The sequence below is a fragment of the Panthera leo genome, chromosome F2 (genome assembly GCF_018350215.1).
Source record: "Panthera leo isolate Ple1 chromosome F2, P.leo_Ple1_pat1.1, whole genome shotgun sequence".
NCBI classification, from domain to species: Eukaryota; Metazoa; Chordata; class Mammalia; order Carnivora; family Felidae; genus Panthera; species Panthera leo.
The window spans coordinates 57,478,026-57,496,296 of NC_056695.1; the positions used below are offsets into that span (position 1 = coordinate 57,478,026).

The 18,271-nt window shown below is 34.9% G+C and overlaps 1 protein-coding gene and 1 long non-coding RNA gene across 4 annotated transcripts in view; one reads left to right on the forward strand and one right to left on the reverse strand.

Moving 5' to 3' along the window:
* Positions 1-18,271, reverse strand: part of CSMD3 (CUB and Sushi multiple domains 3) — a 1,240,952-nt gene that overhangs the window by 745,727 nt on the left and 476,954 nt on the right. The gene's annotated exons all lie outside the window — the stretch shown is intronic.
* LOC122210858 lies at positions 13,499-18,259 on the forward strand. The gene is made up of 2 exons (XR_006198325.1): positions 13,499-13,703; positions 18,223-18,259. It is a non-coding gene; the product is annotated as an uncharacterized LOC122210858 (long non-coding RNA).

Genomic DNA, 18,271 nt, shown 5'->3' on the forward strand with positions numbered 1-18,271 from the left:
GAAAGTTTGATGCACCGGGTGATACATATCAGAAGGTTAATTAGAGCTTCCTTCACTCGAATCTTGCCTGTGGAAGAGACATATAAGTTTGTGTTTTAAATACAAAGGAATCCCATCTCTTTTAGAGTAGAAGTTACTTGGAAAGACAGGAAAAACAAGAGCAAAATATGAACAAAAAAGATTCAGCAAGGGGCTTGGGGTTTTTGTAACGTTTTTATAGATATTGGGGAAAAACTTTATCTTGTATTTATTCTGGAGAAAGTAAATGTTATTTACTTAATAAAATCTTTCTTTTCCCCATCGCTTCGATGCCAAAGAAAGTGAGCATTTTTCCCTTTCCTATGTTGTAGTAGCATTTCAAATACTGACTTTAAAAGTGGATACATCTTGGGGCACCTGGGTGGCTCAGTCGGTTGAGCAGCCGACTTCGACCCAGGTCATGATCTCACGGCTCGTGGGTTTGAGCCCCGCATCGGGCTCTCTGCTGACAGCTAGGTGCCTGGAGCCTGTTTCAGATTCTGTGTCTCCCTGTCTCACTCTGCTCCTAGCCCACTCGCATTCTGTCTCCCTTTCTCTCAAAAATAAATAAACATTAAAAAAAAACGGAGACATCTCATCTTCCCTTTCCCTCTTTTTTCACAAACATGAATTAAGTGACGACTATTCATCAAGCACAAATACACCCCCCCAAACACACACACACACACACACACGTGCGCACACACACGCGCGCACACACACACACACACTCTTTTCTCTCTTACAGAGATCCCATCCTTGCCTTGCAAGTAAACTTTCATGAATTTAAAAAATCAGTGCTATGTGATATATTCAATGAAAGATACATAGAGAACGATGAAAATATAGGTGGAAAGCCCTTTGCTATGTTTCCAAAATGGAAAAGTGTGTCTAGTGGAAAAGATGTTGGAATTGAGTTTAAAGGATGAGCAGATTTTGCCAGATATTTTAGGAATAAAAGAACGTCCCAGTCAGAGGTAACTATTTAAGAAAAAGGTGTGGCGGGGAAAATGCAAGACATGCTCAGCCAATTGTAAATTATTTGATACAGCAAGAATGAAGAGAGAATAAGAGCAGATTTGATAGGTAGAGACCAATGTTTGAAGAGCCAAGAAAAGTCAACTTGAAAAGGACACCTGAAAAGATGAGGCATCACTGAAGAATATTAAGCAGGAGACTGGCACGACAGGATTGTCATTTCAGAAGCATTGTAATTGCTGTAATGTGGAGAAGATACTAGAGTTATGTGGACTAAAGGCGGGGCAACTCTTTAGCTGACCCCCATAACATGACTATGAGCACCTTGATACAGGGTTGCTAGATGGAGTAAATAAAAACCTAGAACATTCCATTGAATTTGAATGTCAGATAAACAACATCTGTCTTTTTTAAAGTACTTCCTATACAACACTGGGGACAGATTTATAATAAAAATTATCCACTGAGGGTGTCTGGTTGGCTCAGTCAGTTAAGGGTCTTACTCTTGATTTTGGCTCAGGTCATGATCTCATGGTTCTAGAGTTTGAGCCCTAAGTTGGGATCTGTGCTGACAGCAAGGAGCCTGCTTGGGATTCTTTCTCCCTCCCTCTTGCCTCTCTGCCCCTCCCCTGCTTGTGACAGTGTTCTCTTTCTTTCTCTCTCTCTCTCAAAATAAATAAATAAACTTTAAAAATAAAAAAGAAGATATTAAAAAAATATATTTACTGTTTATCTGACATTCAAATTCAACCAGGAATCCTGGATATTATCTGAAAGCAATTCAGACTTACAAACTTTGAAAATTTCTGCATAGCAAGCAAGTTAAAACTATTAACAAATATTGATCCATTTAATGTAATGTGCTTTGATTGATCCTATGAAGACTTATGAAATGCAGAGAGTAAGCATGATGACATCATAAGAACATCTAGACAAAATTCATGCAAACATCTTTTTATGAAATGAAAACTAAAAAGAAGATAAGTTGAATGAGGTATGCTAAGACATTTTATTCCACTTGTATTTAAATTCTATATTCTTCATTTTAGTATTAAAAATAGCTAATACTCTAGCCCTTTTTCATTATAAACCACAAGTTCTATACTTGAGGAAGAAAATAATATTGAGAAGTAAATCTATAGATGATTCATACAAAACAGTGCCAACTTTTTTATTAATGCTTCATTCCAAAGAAACCTGAATTGAAGATATTTCCAGCAAGAACTTAATGGACTTGGAATTGTATCCAAGCAATAGAAATGGTAATGAATAATGAATAAAAATATCATTCTCATATTATCAAGTAAGCCTTTTGACCTGTTAATCTTTTCCCATCCTTGTTTTTTTTTTTTTTTTTCAGATGGTAGAAACTATAAAATGAAAGTAGAAAATTCAGTTATCTCTCTTTGTTATATATGTATACACACACACGTGTGTGTGTGTGTATCTATCTATCTATCTATATACACACATACACACACATACATACTGATATATACGAGAGGAGATACTTACAGACACTATAGTGAGAAACCATATATACATGCATATTATATTTAACTCTAAAGAAAGACACATATATACATTATATGCATATATATATATATAGATATAGATATATATGCTCTGAATTCTGAAAAGGTTTTTTTGAGTAAATATGTTCTATTTGATCAAGATCACATACATTTTAATTGGAAAACTTTATGATGAAAATGATTAATTAAAACAAAGGAAGGTTTCTTACCATTAAAGTGGTTTTAAATATCTGAAATTTTATATCTAACCTAATGATTTTGCTATATTACAATTACAGGTAATAATGTGAACATCCAATCATTTTTCTGAAGAATATTTTTAACTTTCATAAGGGTGATAGAAATTTGCTCTTCTCACTTGTGGGATGGTGTCTTTGTATCATCGCAAATTTCTGAGTGGAGTTGATTAAGACACTGTAAACATATTTGCATTCCAATATGTTTACCTGAAATGACTAGGTAACAAAACTATTTATAAAGAGCAACAATCATTTACTGAGTACAAATTATGTTCTAGACACAGTTGTAATTATATTCCATCCTCAAAAGTACCTGTAAATGGAGGATATTAAAGCTTAAAGCAGCTTCCATAATACACGGACTCACTTTGCTAGTAGGCAGAAAGCTGGGATTTGGACGCAAATTGTGTACTCCCAAAACTACAATCCTAACTCTTGTGAAATCAGTAACCTCTGTTTAGTCTCCCCAATATAATACAGCACGTGAACACTTGTGTCTAAATCCAGATGTAAGTTATTTATTTATGTTTTGTTTTCATTATATTTCTTCCCAATCACTTTTTTCTCCAGCACATGTCTGTTTCTAGGTTCTTCTTATAATTCCCTCACCTCAGGGCAAGAAGGTTCTGTAGGGCTAAAAGGGAAATTTGCTGTAATATCTCTCCATAACTTTAATTTCCTAACAGTTTAGGCCTCTTCAGGGGATTGTGTCAGATGACAGGATAGGGGGAATGACTAGTGTAAAGGTTGAGGGGCCAAGGAGAGGCAATAAAGATAACACACACATACCCTTCCTGCTGCATTGCAGGAAAGTGGAAACATCCAGGAACCTGGACTCTCATCTTTGGCTAAGATACTCATCTCAGGCTTGTCATGGGAAGTTTAGAATCATTTGACTTCAAGTGAGTGAAGTGTGTGCTTGAACAATGATGACTGAGTGCCTTTCTCCTTGTTGTCCATACACTGCAAAGGTCCCTTGGATTCTTGTGCAGCTTGAGGGAAGAAGAACGTGCCAATGTTTCTTCCACCCACCCTCCACAGTGACCTGGACAAAATTTTTCTCCTGTTAGATACAATGGTGGCTCTCAAATTCACTCGAATTTGAAAGAACAAAGTGACATTTCTTGCCCAAGCAAGTCTGTGGATAAATTCCCTCTTTCAGTTGCAAATCTAGCCGAAATGCACAGCATGCCCTAAACAGCCTGTCTCTTTGTTGTTTTTCGTTTCAGGTTGACATGTGATGTTTCTGTGTTCTTACTATTTCCTCCTCTAATATTACAGTTTTTCCCTGATAAAACCATTCTGAGTAATCTAATTTCACTTATCTTTAAGTATTATCTGCTGCTCAATTGTTAAAAGACTCACATTGTCACCCCCAAGGCTTCTTACCATGTTGCTAAACTGGATCCCTTTTTTTTTTTTTTTTTTTTTTGGTTTATTTTTGGTTGTTTGCTTTAAAGCATGAACAAAGCTTCTGTAAACTTCTGGGGCTAACTTTTACCTACATGACTTCTCTAATCTTCAGAAAATTTCATGGAAGGTCTTTTTTTTTTCCTGAGTCCCACATATATTGTATTATTCATGAAGAGTAGATGGTTTTCTAGGACTTGTCCTACAGACCCAGGAATCAATTAGTTTTCAGCAACTATTCATCACTGATTCAAAGTCCTACTAACCATAGTTTCTAACAACTGCCAATCATTTTCTTCTTGTAAGTTCCATGATAAACATTTTACATTTAATCTTTGTAACAATCATAGGGTATAGATTATAATTCATATAGTCAAGGGTAAATACCTTGATTAAGGGCATTCATTCATATATTCACTCATGTATTTATTCAACAAGAACTTATTGAGCACCCATTCCGCACCAGGCACTGAATGATGACAGTATGTTTCCTAAGAGAGATTACATTTAAGTGAGGGAGACAACGAATGTACCGATTAATAGCTGATGGGGAAACGCAAAGTGACATTTGAGCTAAAAACCTTAAAAATGAAAAAGTGAAACATAAAAATAAAATACCTGATAGATCTGGCTGTTTTATTCAGACTGTCAGGTTCTACAGTTTGTATTGTTAATCTTTGTGATACACTGCTTCCTACTCAGTTATGACTTGGGCATTTCACTTTATATAACTATGTTTCCTGGTCTCTTGTGCTCTATATTTCTATGAAGTAACATGTATTTTAACTCAAGATAATATATTTTGATAATAAATTTTAAATATGTGAGTTCCACATGTCACCAATAAAAATTAACAACATCACTATATTTCTTCTTTTCAATATACACATATATATTAAATGCCTACTCTTCACTAGCCACTGTTATGTGGTAGGATATTACAGTGAGCAAGAAAGATGATGTAAATACAGAAACAAGAGAAACAAAAAATATGACTGTATTATGTTGGTATGTTACGTTAATGTTGCCACAAATTCTTTGCAGGCCTTTCTATCAACAGGTAGAGTCTATTTCCTCACCCCCTGGATCCAAGTTGACTTCATGACTTGCTATTACCAACAGAGTATAGCAGAAGTGATACTGTGTGAGTTCTTGAGCTTCAGTTCCAAAATGTCTTGTCATTTCCACTTTTGCTCACTTGGGATATTTCCCTGAGACAGCCACGTAAAGAAGTATGTCTAGACTATTAGAAGACAAGGGGCACAAGGAAGGGAACTGAATTGCCCCAGCTGACAGTGTTATGAGTGAGGCCATATTGGTCCAAGCATCCCAGTCAACCCTCCAGCTTAATGCAGTGACACGTGAGGGTGGAGATACATCCTGAACACTAACAAAATTATGAAAAGTAATAAAGCATTATTGTTTTAAGCCTATAAGACTTAGGGTAGATTTTTCAAGCCATGGTTAACTGACACAATAAGTGAAATACAGAGTTTTACAGGAGTATATAAAAAAACACTAATCTAATCTAGTCTTGGAGGTGACTTAACAAAGAGAAGCTTTCTGGAGGAAATATTTTACATTGAAATAAGAAAGATGAATAGGGCTTCCAAGGTGAAGACAAAGGAAAGAGATGGTCCAGGAGTGTGCTACATGCATAAAGGCCATGAGACAAAACAGATTCTGTTAGTTTCTAGGAGTTAAAGGCCATTTAATATACGTAAAGCATAGACAGCAAGCAGGAAATCACAAGAATTGAAGCTAAAAATTTAGGTAGAAGGCATTTATGAGAATATGGTACAGTAGATATGGTACAAGGCATGGGAAGATACTTGGACTTTCTTTTAAGTCAACAGAAATAGTTCCTCAAGTCCACTCTCTCCAACTAACACCATATTTCTCCCATCCCTTTCACCGAACAAAACATGCTTCTAACAAGAAGGTGGTATAGTAGTAAGATGCATTCTGTTTCCACTGATGGAAAACATAAAAAGATCTCTTGAGTTAAAAAGCAAATTTTTAGTAATTATTAAATGGGGTCACTTGGAGTCTTCTCAAAATTGAAAATTAGTAGACATTTGACTCTTTAATCCACAGTCTTATATGTTTTCATTCATTTCCCCCTGGTTTCTGTTTTTCAATTTTCTAATGCCATGCCAGCGGCTTCATCAATTCTTCAAAATTTTAGGTAGAATTCCTTGTTGAATTAAAAATATACGTCACTACAAGGTCAGTCAATGTCTTTTGTTAGAGGATGAAACTTATGTTGTATAATATAACTAGTTAGAGTTTTTTCATAGAATTGGGGGAATGTCACAGGACCTCAGAGCTCATGGTCATCCCATAGAGTCACCTATAGTCTACCTGCAAAAGTAGTAAGCTCAAGTGTATCTTTATGTATGATTATAAAATATGTTCTAAACAATTGCATTTTACTTTGAAAAGATGATTTTTTTGCTATAAAATGTCACCAAATCTATGCAGTTCTGGCTTTCCTTATAGAGAATAGAATGATTTTATATACAGGTGAATAACTTCTAAAATTTAGTTAAGATGAAACTTTCATATGCCTTGAAATAAACTGGAATGAAAAAATAATACCTCAAACACATAAAGTGAGGTTTGCAGTACAGAAAAGAAGACAGAAAATGTTATTCTGTGATCCTAAAATTGTATATATACATTATGCGTAGTGCATTTCCTTGAGTGAGCCCACTCAAAGTGATCATGCTAATTCAAGATCATTTAGCTTTATTTTTTAATTATTATTATTTTTTTTTTATTTTAGAGCGAGAAAGAGGGTGAGTGCAAGTGAGAGAGAGGGGCAAAGGGAGAGAGAGAGAGAATCGTAAGCGGCTGCATGCTCAGAGCAGAACCGGACATACGGCTTGATCCCAAGACCCTAGGATAATGACCTGAGTCAAAATCAAGAGTCACTCAACTGACTGAGCCACCCAGGTGGCCCTGAATGTCATTTGTAAGGTAACTACATTTATCCTTTCCTTGTTGCAAAATCTGATTACAGATGATCTCTGACATAAGATGTTTTGACCTAGCATTTTTTTTTTTTTATGGTAAGATGGTGCAAAAGTGATACGCGTTCAGTAGAAACTGTCCTTGGAAGTTTGAATTTTGAGCTTTCCTCGGCTGGTGATATGGGCATGATCGTCTCTTGTGATGTTGGGCAGCTGCATGTAGCCACAGTTCCCAGTCAGCCTTACGATCACAAAGGGTAAACAATCCAGACATTTAACACCACTTAAACCTGTACCCATACAACCATCCTGTTTTTCGTTTTCAGTACAGCATTCAACAAATTACACAGGATTTTCAACACTTGATTCTAAAATAATCTTTGTATTAGATGATTTTGCCCAACTGGAGGCTGATGTGTCTTTCTAAGCATGTTCATGGTAGGCTATGCTAAGCTGTGATATATGGTAGGTTAGGTGTCTTAAATGCATTTTTGACTTACGGTATTTTCAACTTACAATAGGTTTATCAGGATGTAACCCCATCGTTAACTGAAAGAAGATCTATATTTACAATCATTTTTAACATCACCTCATACATGAGCTGTATATAACGTGTGGAAGAACACTGTTTTGAAAATAGTTTTGTGTTTAATACTGATTATGCTGAAACTAGGAATAAAATTCACCTTAGTTTCCTCACTTATCATACAAAGAATTTGGACTGAATTAGTGGTTCTCAAATTTTTCATCATGAAATGCTACTTTTGTTATATTTCTCTAAGAAAAAAAATTAGGAAACTGCTCTTACAAATAAACTGAGTCACTTTCATTCTAAGAAATGTATGCTCATTTTAAAAAACCAACATAGCGCTTGCAGATCAGGCCTTCTAATTGCCATGAAGTAGCCAATATGTCACCAGGTTAATTTAATTACAGTGCTAAGTAAATAAAATTGATATTTTAGTTAGCATGTGAGGCCCTGTGATGGGTAAAATTTAATTAAGCTTTTTGAAATAATGAAAATAATGAACTGTTATTCTTCTTCTAGGGAATCCCAAAAAGGAATCATTAGGTTACAAGATCTATCACACCTCCACAAATCTATGGAGAGAAGAGAAGTCATTCAAACAATGTATTTAAATATTATCTGCACCTCTCTTTCTCTCCTCTCCCCCCTCCTCTCTCTCTCTCTCCACTTCCTTTCCTACCCCCTTCCTTCTTTTTTTTTTTCTTTCTTTCCTTCCTTCTACAAACTGCATTAGTCACTCAATACATGCCAGGTATTCATCTGGTTCTAAAATGATCAAGGGGAGGGAAGAGATACAAGGAAATAAGCACAATGATATTTAGGAATGGTAGTACTATGAAAGCACAAATACAGGAGCCGGTAGTGGTGAATTCCTAAGTTGTTGAGCGGAGTGTAAATCACACTGGCTTATTCTAAGATTTTTGCGCTGACACTGGGATGGTAACAACAACAACAAAAGCCTGTCATGGGAAGACATGAGGGCATAATTTTCCACTCAGAGAGAACAGCAGATACAAAGAAGCTAAAGCTGAAAAGAAGATGGTGTGTTCCTGAAGGCAGTGAGAGGATGCTAAGTATTAGGAAATTAGGAACTTGAATGCCATTCAAGAAGTTTGGATTTATTTTCTAATTTATCCTAAGTAAGCAATGTAGAGGGAAGATCTGATTTAAATTTAAATAGATCACTTTGTTGTTAATGGATAACATGTCCGTGTGCCTGTGTGTGCATGTGTGTGTGCACGGGTGCATATAGGGAGTTGATGATGGTCGTAATTTGCTGCTATGACAAGAAATATGTGACACCGTGGCATGTGGAAGAAAATGAGGTAGATTTCCTGGACCTTTTCCCCACCAGAGCGTTCCAAAAATGAAAAAGTTTGCAAAGAGCTATTACAGCGCTTCTGCACCAGAATGCACATTTGCAGAGGCTGAAAAGGTAAATACATCAGGCCAGAGACTCCATGTTAAGAGCCAAGAGCAGATCCATGCAGAATAAGGAACTGCCTGGGAGGATGTGGAAAGTATAATGAGGACTGAGGTTTAAAAAATATCCAAATGGCTAATTGAAACCAATGTTCCAAACAAATAACTGACGAAGTGATGGGAATGCTAAAAGCTGAGGAGCACGGGCCCTGAAAGAAACAGATGCTGTGAGCAGCAGGGAGACGCCAGCGTAACTGGCACAAATGTGACTGTGAATAATGCTCTTCCATGACCCTTAAAGCCTATCATACAAGCTGCAAATTGTATCCAAGATATTCAAAAAATTTTCATCTCTGACGTTTTAAGGAACAAGAAGGATGCCAAGGCTAAAATGGGGCATAAAAAAATGAGATTAGGGCATTCTACGGAATGACTTAAGATGTATTGTTTCTTCAGTTAAGAAAATGAACTAATATGTCGAACAAGAAACGTGCGTTTATTTGTTAATTCGTTTAACAAACATCTTATTGAGTGCCTACTATGTGCTACGCACTACCATGCTGGGGATATAAAGGGAAAAAGCACAGCCAATCTTCCTTTCAAAGAACTTGTATTTTTAAAGGGGAAGAGAGGCAATAAAACACCAGATTAACAAATAAGGTAATAACTAACAGGTATTTGAAGGAAACTTTAAAAGTGGCATAAAGGAGAGTTCCTGGTACTTGGAAAATGAAAACCTCTTTGAGAAAAGGATATTTATACTATAACCTAAAAGAGAAGAAGAAGTCATCTATACGAAGGCTGGGGGAAGTATCTCCAGAAAGCTGATGTTGCTGAGACATAGGCAGAGAGGATAAGGGTAGAAATGGGTTTAATGATGCAGGCAAGGATTGATCATATAGAGTCAAATAGCTGTATCAACAAATTTCTTTCGCAATGTACTTGGAAGCTATAGCAAGGATTCTGAATTTGACTTGGTTTGTGTTCTAAAAAAAATCACTCTACTTTTGTGTAGAGAACTGATTATAAAGAAGCAATAGAGGCAGAGGACAGATCCAAGAGAACGTTAGTGTCATTATAAAAAATATTACTTGATAATTGGGGACAATAGGTGGATTCAACAGACAAGTCAGTGATTATGGGATAATTAAGATAAATGATAAAACAGATCATATTTGCTTAATTTCTTGCAAATATCAAGTACAAATGTGTGATTACACTAACTATGCCTATCAAGGAGATTTTAAAAAGCAAATAGTCTGTATATGTGAAATAATGTCTTCTGTTTCATCAGATATGTCCAACTGAATGTACACATGTACTTCCAGCTGTTAGCAGAAACAGGGTTGTTATAAAGAATAGCTGATGCAAAAGGCAACTGAAAACTGGGAAAGAACACAGGCATGTACTTCATAATTATTATTCCAATGAAGAAAATAAATACAATAAAGGAAGAAGATATACAATGCTATCTTGTCAAATGTTTTCATGAAAAACAATCATTCGATAAATTGGGTAAATAAGCTATGTGGTTCCTGGTATGTCTAAAACGTCAAAGTACCTTGACAAGTGTTTGCAAAAATACCATGAGATATAATTATCATAGTAATTTATAAATTAATTACATCTGTTTCATCACTGATAAAATGGAGATTCTATGGGCTAAGAATTTCATGGTTTTGACTCCAAGTTCAATTATGTTCATTGTTCTGTAATACTACACTGATGCCCTACATTTTAATATTCATCCCTTCTTCACATTATACTTGTAAGCTCTTTTTTAAAAAGTGTATTTATTTTGAGAGAGAGAGAGAGAATAGGAAAGGGACACAGAAAGAGAGAGTGGGGAAGGGACAGAGAGAAGGGGAGAAAGAGAATCCCATGTGGGGTTCAAATTCACAAACCATGAGATCATGACCTGAGTCAAAATCAAGAGTTCTGGTTCTTGTTTGTTTGTTTGTTTGTTTGTTTGTTTTGAGCCAGACAGGTTTTTTTTTTTTCCAAGAAACACATTAATAATTTATAAAAGCCATTTAAAAAGCCAACATTCACTAAGACAACAAAGAACATCACTTTGAAGAGGCTGACTTGACTTTTAACCAGCAGTGAATATACACTTTAAAAACCTATGGAGAACTTTTATCATTCATATGTGTTCCACTGCATTCTAGCTAGGAGTTCAAAACAGGGGCCAAACAGCACATGAACACATCCAGGAGCCCTTGGCCATCCAGAAAACCACAACAGTTTGTAAATCTCCACAGACTCCTCAATAAGGGAAACCACCAGAACAGACTGAGCAACCCAGGCATTCCTTCACATTATACTTTAGATAAATTTAGAACCAATACATCTATGCACATGAGTCTTATTTATTTAAAAATTGGAATACTTCTACAAGTGACTCCATTCATTCCTTCCCAAACGGGTAAGAATAATAGACTTGCCAATTAAAAATAATTAAATTACATATTATCAGTGGTAAAAAAAAAATGTATTTTATGCTTATATTTGAAAAAATGGATCTGTAAGAGTTTGGAAATAGATAAAATTTAACTGATATATTATACAAACAGAATTAATAAATAAAAACTTGCATATGCACTCATTCTAGGAAAGATATCTAGATTTATAATCTCCAATGCACTATTCTCAGTCTGAAGAGGAACATAAAGGCTAATAAGGCATATATTTCACCTTAAGGGATATATGGAATCTATACAAATTGGCTACACTCAAGGAAATAACGTGAAAAGAGAAATATCACCTCTGAATTGCTATGTAAGGGAAAACATGGGGAAGATTGCATTTGAGAGATGTAGGCAGTGGTGGGAGGGGGAAACAGATTAAATGGAAAGCTTGTGCAAAGATGAAGAGGTTTGAGAGAGCACACAAAATGACAGTTCAGTAATGGTGCAGATAACGTGACAGGAATTAGTAAAAAGAAAACCTACAAAGAGTAGCATGAAAGCACGCAGTTTGAGCCGTCATTTGTTACTTTCTGGCCACCCAGAAGCCATAGTTCTCATAGGAGAGATTTGTTGAAGGACTTTAACCTATCACATCTTTTAGCTTTGATCTCTGATTTCCAATTCTAAGTTGCACTTGGAGTTGTGATAAATATTTAATTAAAATTTACATTAGGAAATTTTAAGTAACTGAGGAGTTTAAGTCTTTAAGTTCTAAATAATTAAGGAGCCTTAAATAAATAATGAAAGTAACCAATATAGTCATGGCTTAGTTTTAATTCATGAAATGCTTTATGAAATCATGAGGATGGAAGCAGAAATAATCAAATGAAAGGAAGAATCCTTGTCAGCCTTTTTCACATCCAGAACATTTCTGAGATGGAAGTTCTATTCAGGTGATTTGACCTTAAAATCTAATTTTAATTGTTCCATAAATTTTGTTATATCTAATTAAATGGGTACATTTGCAGCTGTCCTTACCTATTCTCAGCTAAAATGATATAATTAAAATAACATTTTGTCTCTTTGAGGGACAGGGAAGTTTAAGTTGTCCTTCCACTTTATGAGGTTCAGAATCTAACTTAATGAAGTCTATGTGGAAATGAATGGGATTTTTGAAAGTGTGCAGTGATTCAGTACATCTGGGAGACATGTACATAGATGCAGGCAGAGGACTACCAAATCTTACCTCGAATCTAGTGGGAAACATCCACATATAGCAATTCAATTAGTGGGGCTCACCCTAAGAAAAATTAATTAATTAGGTTTTTTTATTTGGCATGGCTGTCACTTAGATATTTTAAACAATGTTTTAAGAAAAAAAAAAGCAAAAGCTCTTTTGAGTAGATGGGTGGAACATAGCCTGTAGTTTTAGATAGAAGGTGGAAAATCATGAAGAAATTTGTGTGAGTTTATGTATTTATATCCAATACCTTAGCTCTTAAAAAAAAATGAACTTTGGTATAGAGGTGTATTCTAACTCCAAAAAGTAAATTCATTCTGCTGAATTATAAATCAATGTAATAGTATTTCTAGATCTTAAAAGAAGCCAATTAAGAGAGTGATAATATGTAATCATGTTGGTTTCTATAATTTTTTTAAATTCTTATTTATTCTTGAGACAGAGACAGAGCATGAACAGGGGAGGGGCAGAAGGAGAGGGAGACATAGAATCTGAAACAGGCTTCAGGCTCTGAGCTGTCAGCACAGAGCCTTATATGGGGCTAGAACCCACAAACTGTGAGATCATGACCTGATCTGAAGTTGGATGCTTAACTGACTGAGCCACCCAGGCACCCCAAATTGTGTTGGTTTCTGATGGAAGTCATAGAGCACTCTGTTCCTCCCCTACAGTCATGCTATACTGGGTAAGAGCACATGCTGTGACGTCATAAAGACCTGGCTATGAATATTCCAACACTGATTAACTGTGAAACCTTCAGGAAACTCATTAGTAACTATGAATCTTCTAATTTCTAATTTGTAATATGAAGAAAAGAAACACACTACATAACATGCCATATGGATGAAATGAAATGTAGGAAAAAATAGTTTGATACAATACCTGGCACAAAATCAATGTTCAGTGGTAATGGTGAGAAGAAAAAGATGATACAGCTCATTCAAAGGTACTGATGAGAAAGAATGAAATTACTTTATCCTTCTCTAAGTTAGATTCTGGCTATTCGATAGGCTTGTTACCCAAGTTAAAACAATTTTAATAACTAAAAACTCAAGTTCTAAAATTATTTATTCTTGAGCATCTGTTTCGTCCACACTTTAAGGTAATTAGTGAGTTCACTCAAAGTTATAATGTGCATTAATGGTTTATGATTCTTTGATGAATAACTGTTTTCCCCATGCAACTGTCTCCATGAGATATAGTTGTACAAATTTTTGTTGTTATGAACGTATGAATAATAGCTAACAATCAGGTGGCAGGTAATTACTGGCTAGGGAATTTACAGCCTGCTGAATAGGTATATCAGAACTCCATAATACAAAGATGGCAATTTGATAGCCAAAAGGATATAATATTTATACTTACCTTTAATTTTATGTCAGTTGACATTATCAGAGGCTAAAAGAGTAATTAATTAAAGATGATTTACAAGTTTCATGGTTTGATCCCTGTCCTGAATCTTTCCTACCCGTTCTGGTTGTCACAAAATGGCAAAACTAATAATACAGAAGTTAAAATATATTTTACAGATCCTATAATCCATATTTTTAAAACTTCTTTTACAGTGTCATTTCTTGAAAAATTATATAGAAATACTTAACTGAACATAATATTCACACAAAAAAGTTAAAGTGAAATATAGAGTGAATTATATTAGAAAGAACATGGGACTTGGGATAACATAACTCAGATTAATGTTTTGTCTCTATTCAGCCCTATTTTACTTAGGATTTCTCTCCTACATTTTCTCACTACTAATTTTACTTTGGATAACTTTAATTTATAAATTAAATCATTTAAATCTTTTATAATGCTGAATGTGTGACTTTTTCCAAATTGAAAAATAGTGTTGGGTTTAGCCATCATTCCTTGAGAATAATTTAAATAAAGAATTTTTAATGACATTTATAAGTAAACATTTATCCCCCTTTTCCTTCTCATTATCCTGGAAAGAGTATCCTTCTTCTCACCAAAGACAAACAAGCAATTTACCTACTTGTGCTCTGGATTATATCCAATGACACCTCCAGAACATTTTTTGCTCTCTCATGTTACTAATTTCTATTACTCTATATAGTCATTTATATAATTATAGAAATATACTCTCAATCTCCAAGGTTAAATAACAAAAAATAAATAAATAAAGTAAAACCACACCCTGACCCTACATTTCACTTGTAGCCACCTTCACATTTCTCTCTTCCTTCTTAGCTGAATTTCTTGAAGACATTGTATATACAACCTATTTTTACTTTTGTACTTTACACCATAAAGAAGTTTGTCTAAGTTTCTGCAAAACTTTTACCACTGAAATGACCTCTATGTTACCAAATCCTATTCTAAGTGACAAATATTTACTGTGCACCTACCATATATCAAGAACACTTCTAGTGACTGAACATATAGCAGTATAGACAATAGTCAAATTTCTCTGGTCTTTAGCAAGCTTATAGTCAGGTGATGAATGGCCCTATGAAAAAAAAAAAATTCAAGGGGGGTGGGCTGAATGCCAGGGAAGAGATGCAATTTTAAATAGAGTAGAAAGAAGTAAGATTTTTAAAAAGTGGAGTAATAAGACGCCACTGAGAAAGTGAGATTTAAGTGAATATATGAAGTATATCAGAGATTGAGTCATGCAAATATCCAAGGGAAGAACTTTCCAGGGAAAGTGAATGCAAAGGCCCTAAGGCAAGAGCCCTTATGACACTTTGAGAACCAGCGAGCGTGCTGTTGTGGCAAGAGAAGGCATGGGGAAAGAAAATTTAAGGTCAACAAAGTAAAAATGGTAAATCATGTAAGTAAAGTAGACAAGCTTTTACTCTGAGACAGAACCACTGCATGGTTATGAGCAGAGGAATGACACTGACTTAGATTTTTTAAATATTATTTTGGCTGTATTCTTTCTAATGGACTATGGAAGGCCAAGGGTGGAAGCAGGGAGACCTTTGGGGAAGAAGTTGCAATGATCAAGGCAAGAGGAGAAAATGTCTACAACCTGGGTGGTTGCAATGGAAGTGGAAGGAAGTAATTATATCATGGATATTTTGAGGTAGAGCTGGCCAAGACTTGCTGATGTGAAATGATAAAAAATGAGGAGACAAGGATGATTTCAAGGGTTTATTCTGAACACCTAGAAAAGAAGAATTATCTGCTGATATGAGAAGACTAGAAGGAACAGACTTTGGGGGAGAATATCACTTCAACTATGAGATATTAAGTGTGAGAAGCATGTTATAAATCCAGGTGGAGATGCTGTAGAGGTGCTTGCATATGCCAAGGTACAGTTCAGGACAAAGATCTGATCTGGCAATGTAACCTTGGGAGCATCAACAGAATCCACAGGACTGCATAAGATAACCAAACAACTTGAGGCAAAAAGCCTGGCTGTACATCAGGAATCTGAGAAGAAACAAAGGAGTCTGAGAAGGAATCACCAGTGAGGCAGAAGAAAAGCAAGAGAGTGGCATTCTAAAGGCCAATTGCAGAATGTGTTTCAATGAGCAAGTAAAAATCAACTGTGTCAATTTCTGTTACTAGGTTCAGGTTCAAAAATACAACAAATGAGAAATAGTGACCTCCATTCATTATAGGAGTAGAAGTTGACTGGAAGTGATCCAAGAGAGAATGAGAAAAAGGGAATTGGATATAACGAATACCAAAAAATTCTTCTAAGAATTTAATTTGGATAAAAGCAGAAAAGCTTTCAGTGTATGTTGTACATTGACAACTCCCTTCTTCTTGAAATAGTCTGCTTTCAGGACTTGTATGAAGCCATTCTCTTCTAGTTTTCCACCTCCTTTATTGATACTTGCAAGATTCTTTTCAATCTCTTGTCGGTTCTTGCTTCTCTGCATAAAATTTAAATAGTGAGCTTCTCACTGCTCAGTCCCAGGTTATCTTTTCTCTGACTTTGTACTTTTGTGTCTTTTGAGGGAACTCATCAAATCCCAGGGATTTAAATGTTCTCTCTATGGGGTGAATCCCAAATGAAACTCCAGTTTAGAACTCGTCATGTATTCAGACATAGATATGCATCTTTTTTTTTTACATACCTATATGATCATTTTTGTGATGACACTAATATACTCTAGAATTCAAATACAACAGGCCTGAAAGAACCCTTTTTCTTTCTTTCCACTATAAAACATTTTCTCCTTTGAGTGTTTTGTTTCTTACCAAGAGAATTTTATGTATCATTTATAATTTCCTTTTTTTCTCTCATAACATCCAATTAATCATTACATCCTGTCAATTTTCACTCAAATTTATATCAGATCTGTCATCTTTGCATTTTTCCTTCCTCATCCTAATTCATGCAATGCAACACAAACCTTTTGCCCACTTTCATTCCCCTAGAGTACATTTTCCACACAGATGTGGAATTAAAAATATATATATCATTAAAGATTAAATCATATTACCCCTCACTCCTGCATAAAATTCTATGTACCCCTTATCACTACCAGAGGACATGATCCTATGTACTGTAGGCCATTCTCACTACTTCTGTTATATTTCAGCCACATGAGTATTTTTTAGACTCTTCAGCCTTTTACGCATTTCCTTCTGTAGGGCCTTTGTTCATTCTGACTGGCCTGTTCTCCTTAATCCAACTCCTTTGGCACTGCTTCTACTCCACTCGTCTCATACTAGGCATTGGTTTGTCTTATGCATCACTTCATCAAGGAGATATGTTACCTAGATACATTACCTATTACTAACCTAGGTCCTATATCCCCTACCTTATTCTCTATTCCAGCCCCCTCTGGTCTTTCATTTATAGTAAACATTTATGTCACACTTTCACACTTACATTTCCTTTTTTTTTGGTCTGTTTAATATATATATATGTACATATGTATATATATACATATATGTACATATGTATATACATATGTACATATATACATATATATAGTATTAAATATATATTGTAATATATATTTATACATATTCCATATATTGTATATATTTTATATTATATTAAATATATTTTTATATATTTAATATAATGTATATGTGTGTATATATGTGTGTAAACATGTATACATGTTTAATTTTACTTGCCCGTTCCCTCAACTATATTGAAACAACTATGAAGGCAAGGTCTTGCTCTTCTCCTTAATCATCATATCCCCTAGCAAAGTACATAGAAGAGACTCAATTAATGTTGGTTGAATGAATGAATGAATGAATGGATAAAGGACTTCTATGGGCAGGTCATAGTGGGACTGTGGGAGTGAGCTGAATGTGTCTCTTAAGGAATTTCCTTAGTAAGAGGGGAACCTACAAATAACTACGAGACAAAATACTTTAAGTGACCCATACAAATACAAATTGCTATATAAATTTATAATAATAAGAGATTTTTTTAGTTCTTAGTATGTAAGATAATGTGTTAATTTCCTGGTAAACAATTTCATTTAATACAACCCTTTGATTATATTAACATCTCTATTTTACAGTTGAAGAAAATAAGTTTATGAGGATCCTATCGCTGCTTAAAAATGAAAA